Genomic DNA, 6,243 nt, shown 5'->3' on the forward strand with positions numbered 1-6,243 from the left:
TTTGACTGGCTTTAGAACCAGAGTCTAAAAACTTGTTTAGACATGTACTTAGAAAGGCTCTATGTGATGAAAAGATTGCATAGAACAAAGGAAAATAGGAATGGAAATTAGAGTGATGCAACTGTTGCTAATCCTCTATCGAAAGCCGTTGGCATAAGGTAGACATGATGGTTATGTCATCTCAATGTGATTGAGCAGTATACCTTAATTGCTGAAGATCCTTATGTAAATATTGGATAGAGCATTGATATTTACATAAGTGATGATCGCATTCATTGTTAGAGTTTCTTTAAGAACTAAATTATTCAGTTTGACTGAAAACAAGAATACCTTGTTTATCTGAATAAGTTGTGGAGACAATGTTGAACAATATTCAAGTGAATAAGATGAACATTGTATTTTGTCCCTAGGCACTTAATGAGGTGACGTCTCGTAGTGACTAGATTGTAAGTCGATTGATGGTTGTTCAACACCATAAGGTCATACGTGATGACTAGTCGATTACATAGGCAGAGTGTGTGACACTTTGCCGGACATTGACCTTTTAGAGAGTCCCTAAGTTCTATTATAGACGCCTGGTCGTGGCAGGGATCTCTAAGATGTTCTAATGAGTCGATTCTTTTGACTGAAGACTATTATCTGAGCAAGTGCAGTTTCCGAGTGACTTTGGTTTTTGTCCCAGGTCGTGCCGTGAAAGGAGGCCAAAAGGGCATTTACTAGGTCATGGTGATCTATATTGTGCAATAGGATAGATAGGGCAGACATGAATTGTCCACCCACGTTGGGTAACTATATCTCAAGGCCACTCGAGGAGTTAATGACTACAAATGCGTGGCCACGCTCGGAAGTAATCTGTGAGAGATTTTTCCGGTCAGGTAGTCACACTCCCGATCGAGAAAACCACTCGCGATATGTTCATGTGCAAGTGCGACCTGAAAGACACCTTGCATTGAGTGGGAGATTGTTGTTAAAACGGACAAGAGAATCGGTAACACACCCTTGAACAGTACAAGCAGGATATTGTTGGGATAAGGAGTTATCTACAATTGTGTGTTATAATCATCGCACAACTTGTCTCGGACAAGTGGGAGATTGTTGGAGTTTTGTCCTCCACAATAGTGCATGATAATATTATTAAATCTCATTAAGGAATATGCATGGGATATTCATTGGCAATATTAGTCAGCTGATCAACGTATATCGGTAACGGTTGGCCAACTAAGGTTTGACGTTACTGTCGTGAGACGGCGGTGTTCAGCTGATCTCTTTCGGTCTCACCTAAAGGAACGAGTCCCAACACGAAAGCTAATTAATTGTATGAGATACAGTTTAAATTAGTCCCTTGATAAAATAACTAAAAGGTTAGTCGATCAAATTGATTTAGAGAGATATCGAGTTGTGAAGTCGAGGTGCGGAAATTATTATTTAATTATGCGATAATTGAATAAATAATTATTTGAGACGGGAATTAATGATTAAGCAGTTAATTATTAAATTGGTACTATTTGACTAATGTGATTAGTATTGGTACGTAAATAATATGTATAGCGGTACATGTATATTTACGGAGTGATTTGGACGAAATTAATTGGAAGCATTTAAACATGAAAAGATGTTTAAATAATATTTACACGTATTTGTGCGACAAATATAAGAACCAAAATGGACCCGTAAATGGGACATTGGACCGTGTAAATGGAGTGTAGTTGATTATCATGATCATTACACTTTGCTTATTTTTTTTTCCATAATTGTTATGTAATCATTATGTGTGTCATAATGCATTGGACAAAAAATATAAGGAAAATCAATCCTTCACTCTACCTTTGTCCACCCGCCACTTCTACTACTACACTCCATCTTTTTGTTCAATTTTTCTACACTTGATTGTTTACTTTTGCATGTGAACAAAAATTTGGTCTATCTCTCTAAAATTAATATACACCATTTACTAAGATTGTTAGTAAAAACAAAAAAAATACTAAGAGTGTTAGTATTATTTAGATAATATTCAAGGGTTATATGGTTAATTTCTAGTTAAAATTAATCATATGAGTTGGAGGTTTGTTCTTGGGTGCAACTTAAAGGAGCTCTTCTAATTTGAAGATTGGATGATCTTGCCATTCTTAATAGCTCAAGAACGACCAAGATGGGTGATCTTGGTTGTGCCCAAATACTACCATTTCTAAATGTAAGGAAATTGTTTTTCCTTATACTTTCACTAATATGCTTTTATATTACATGCATGTTACATAGATCATCAAAATGATAAATTATGAGATAATTTAATTTTTATTAGAGAGTCTAATATGGATTTATGATCTTTCAGGTCCTCCTAGAAAAACCTTCAAAAAGAAAGCGTCCTTCAAGTAGCAGCCAAGAACTACACCCACAAATTATCTTACAAGTATTAACTATATACTTGTAAAATAAACTCTTGATAATATGTAAATAATACTAACAATCTTAGTTATTATTTTTAGTTTACTAACAACTTAGTAAAAATGATGGTTATTATTTTTAGAGAGAAGATAGATATACACATGCAAATGTTCAAGTGAAGTAGTGTAAAAATGAGTAAACATTTGGAGTGTATATGGAAGAAAATCGGGTGGGAGGGGTAGAGTGTAGGAGTGGACTTGTTTTAATTTTTGTCTAAAAACATTATGACATGCACAATGATCATATGACAAAAGATAACTTATGGAAGAGTATAAAGTAAGGTGAAATGATTATGTTCATCCACTAACTTCATTTACACGGTCCAATTGCCCATTTATGGGTCCATGTCGGTTCTTATATTTGTCGCACAAATACGTGTAATTTTATTTTAAACATCATTTCATGTTTAAATACTTCCATAATTAATTCGTTCAAATCACTCCGTAAATATACGTGTACCGCTACACATATTATTTACGTACTAATATTAATCACATTAATCAATTAGTACAATTTTAGTGAATTAACAATTAATTAACTAAACCCCGTATCCCAAAATTTATTATTCAATTATCGCATAATTAAATAATAACTGTCGTGCCTCGAGTTCGCAACTCGAAATCTCTCTAAAAATCATCGACTAACCTATTAGTCTATAAATCAAGGGACTAAATAAATTGTATCTCATACAATTAATTAGTTGTCAATTGGGGTTCGTTCCTTTAGGTGTGACCGAAAGGGGTTAATCGATCACCGCCGTCTCACGACAATAACGTCAAATTCTAGTCAGCCAACCGTTATCGATTTACGTTAATCAACTGACGAGGATCAAATAACTAAATATCTGATGATATTCCCTTAATGAGATTTATTATGTAAACGCACTATTGTGGAGAACACTAACTCCAACAAATACGTCCGACATTGCCATAATTGCCAGATCTTCGGGAATGTGCAACACGTTCCTCCCTCAATGCTTTACACCATGACATCTCCTTGGCCATTCTCAGCTTGGGGAATCGACATCATTGGGAAGATCACTCCAGCCCGAACAGGAGGTCACTGTTTAATTTTGGTAGCTATCGACTATTTTACTAAATGGGTCGAAGCGACATATTACACTAGTCTCACCTCCAAAAATGTGGCAAAGTTCAAACAAACCAATATCATCTGTCGATATGGTTGCCCACATGAAATCATCTGTGACAATGGATCACATTTCCAGGCCGAGACTGAGCATTTGCTAGCCAATTATAAGAGCAAGCACCACCATTCCTCGCCTAATAGACCTTAAACTAATGGCACGGTAGAAGCAGCTAACAAAAAAGTCGTTACGATCCTCAAGAAAATAATCGACAATTATCGCGATTGGCGTTGCAAGATACCATTTGCGTTGTGGGGATATCGCACATCAGTTAGGACGTCTACTGGGCCTACTCCTTTCTATTTGACTTACGGCATTGAAGTTGTACAAGCGGTGGAGCTAGAGATCCCGTCTCTATGCATTCTACTAGAAAGTCAAATTCCAGAAGCTCATTAGAAGAGAGATAGATATGATGAACTTGTCCTCTTGGACGAGCGAAGGTTACGCGCATTACATAACGTGCAAACATATCAGGCACGTATCAAACGAGCCTTTAATAAATGGATTAAGCCAAGGAACATCAAATAAGGAGATTTAGTGCTCAAATTAGTCAGGGCTCTCCTACCTGTCGATCCACGAGTAAAGTTTAAACCCAACTGGGCCGGACCTTTCTTAGTCAAGTCCATTCTCTCGGGGGGTGCGGTTAGGATTAGAGACCTAGATGGGAATGAATTTGCTAACCCAACCAACCTAGACCAATTGAAACGGTAGTACCCTTAGCATAGGACAGAAAACGCACCTCGCGTAGCCCACGTGCCGCTCATGCGACACGGAATAAAACCGGCCCCTGGCCAGCCAAAGCTTATGTCACTATGCTGTTGCATTTTGACATCCTCATATCATCAAATAAATTGAATTGTACTTCCTTCAGGAGTAAGTAAAGCACATGCTTATTGTTTTTCTAAAGTTCATTACAAGCTCTTGCTTCGAATAATTATTCTTTTACATGTACTCTAACTACGCACATGGTTTGATTTCATTTTTCTAATGAATACGCAGGCAATCCTTCACAGGATACAACCCATTATTATTATTTCAAAATCTAAATAGAAGAACATTTGCATTTGCATTTGCAATACGACAAGAATAATAAAAGAAAATCATAACGGTTTCTTAACTAACTAATCTTTTATTCATTGTTCCATAAATAATAATAATACGCCAAATACATATAAAATAAACTGCTGAAATAAATGCTAGGCTAGGATTCTAAAAACCCCGCCGTTTATTACAACTTAAATAATAATAAATAATACTATAATAAATGACTAAAGCTATTCTTCCATTTTCCCTTTGCCTTTGTCACCCTTATCATACTTCTTGTCTCAACAACGAGCCGGGCGCTCTTATGCTATCTCCGACCTAATCACCAACAGTCGTTCTCGCGGTCTAGCCTTACCATTTCTATCTATTACCATCTTATCGGCAGAGGCATCTCTCAGTTTCTTCGACGGACGAGTAACTAGAAATCCGACTTCTTCTTCCTCTTCAATCTTCGGGAGTACCATCTTTTCTCCATTGCAAGTATGAGTCAGATACCCATAAGGATCCAATAGAACCGGTATGAACCACATGTTCCTTTGAGCCCACCGGATTACCCATTCTGGACAAGACTCCGACGTATGTGCCAAGGCAGTTTGAGGAACGGCATCCAACTTTGGAATTTTCTGCTTAAGGCCCACTTGCCTCATCAATCTCTCCGAAAAAATGCAAACCATGAATTCCAGGCCAGGGACACGAACTCACCGTGTCGGATCCAAAGATGAGACTCCAGTAACTGACCTGAGATGCCACCATGGTACAATCCATCGGATTAAGAGATCGCCTTCACTCTTCAACTTATTTTCCATGTAGTTGCATACCCGAGTGAAATCCACCATGTACAGCCTACTTCTCATCGCAATTGATCGAGCATGATATCCTTGCACATTAACTGGGGGCTCGATCAACCGCAGCCGTTCCATCAGCCATACCTGCAAAAGAGGACGGGAGTTAATGCCCATGTTTCAAAAAAAAAAAAAAACTGAAACAATAAAAAAAGAAAAGAAAAGAGAAAAACGATTGAAATATAAAAATAGGTTCTTACTTGCAGAATGACGGGACTTCCCAAATAAGAACTCGCGGTTGGCCTTTTTATTATCCAAACCAAGAAGGGTCTCCCCTAAGTCTAGGCATACTGGGCTCTTGCGCAGCTCCATTTGTTCCACTAGGCTAAAAAAACGCGGATCCCCTCTCATCTCCTTATCAACACGCCCTTGAAGGGCGTAGCAATGAAGTAGACAAAACTTGAAGGCCCTGCATCTCGTAACATAAGAAATAGAAGGGTCCTCCCTATTTTTAAATCGATTAATAAAGTCAAACATGCGGACACCTTTTGAGGTCACTAGACGGTCCACCGCAGTCTTGGTCAATCCAAGCAAGTCCCAAAATTTAGTCTTATATCCTTGAGAGCTAAGGGGTACAACCGGTACATTTTCTGGGTCCCATCCTCCAACATCAGCTATTTATTCAGGGAAAGGACAAATATTGCCTCCAGGAAAGGCAAACACGTGAAAATTTGGGTCCCAATACTGAAGATAGGCATCCAAGAAAGGCTTCACAACTTTCACTAACTTGACACTCAAGATCGATCCCATATTAAAAGCACCCATGTCATG

The sequence above is a fragment of the Silene latifolia genome, chromosome 2, assembly GCF_048544455.1.
Source record: "Silene latifolia isolate original U9 population chromosome 2, ASM4854445v1, whole genome shotgun sequence".
NCBI classification, from domain to species: Eukaryota; Viridiplantae; Streptophyta; class Magnoliopsida; order Caryophyllales; family Caryophyllaceae; genus Silene; species Silene latifolia.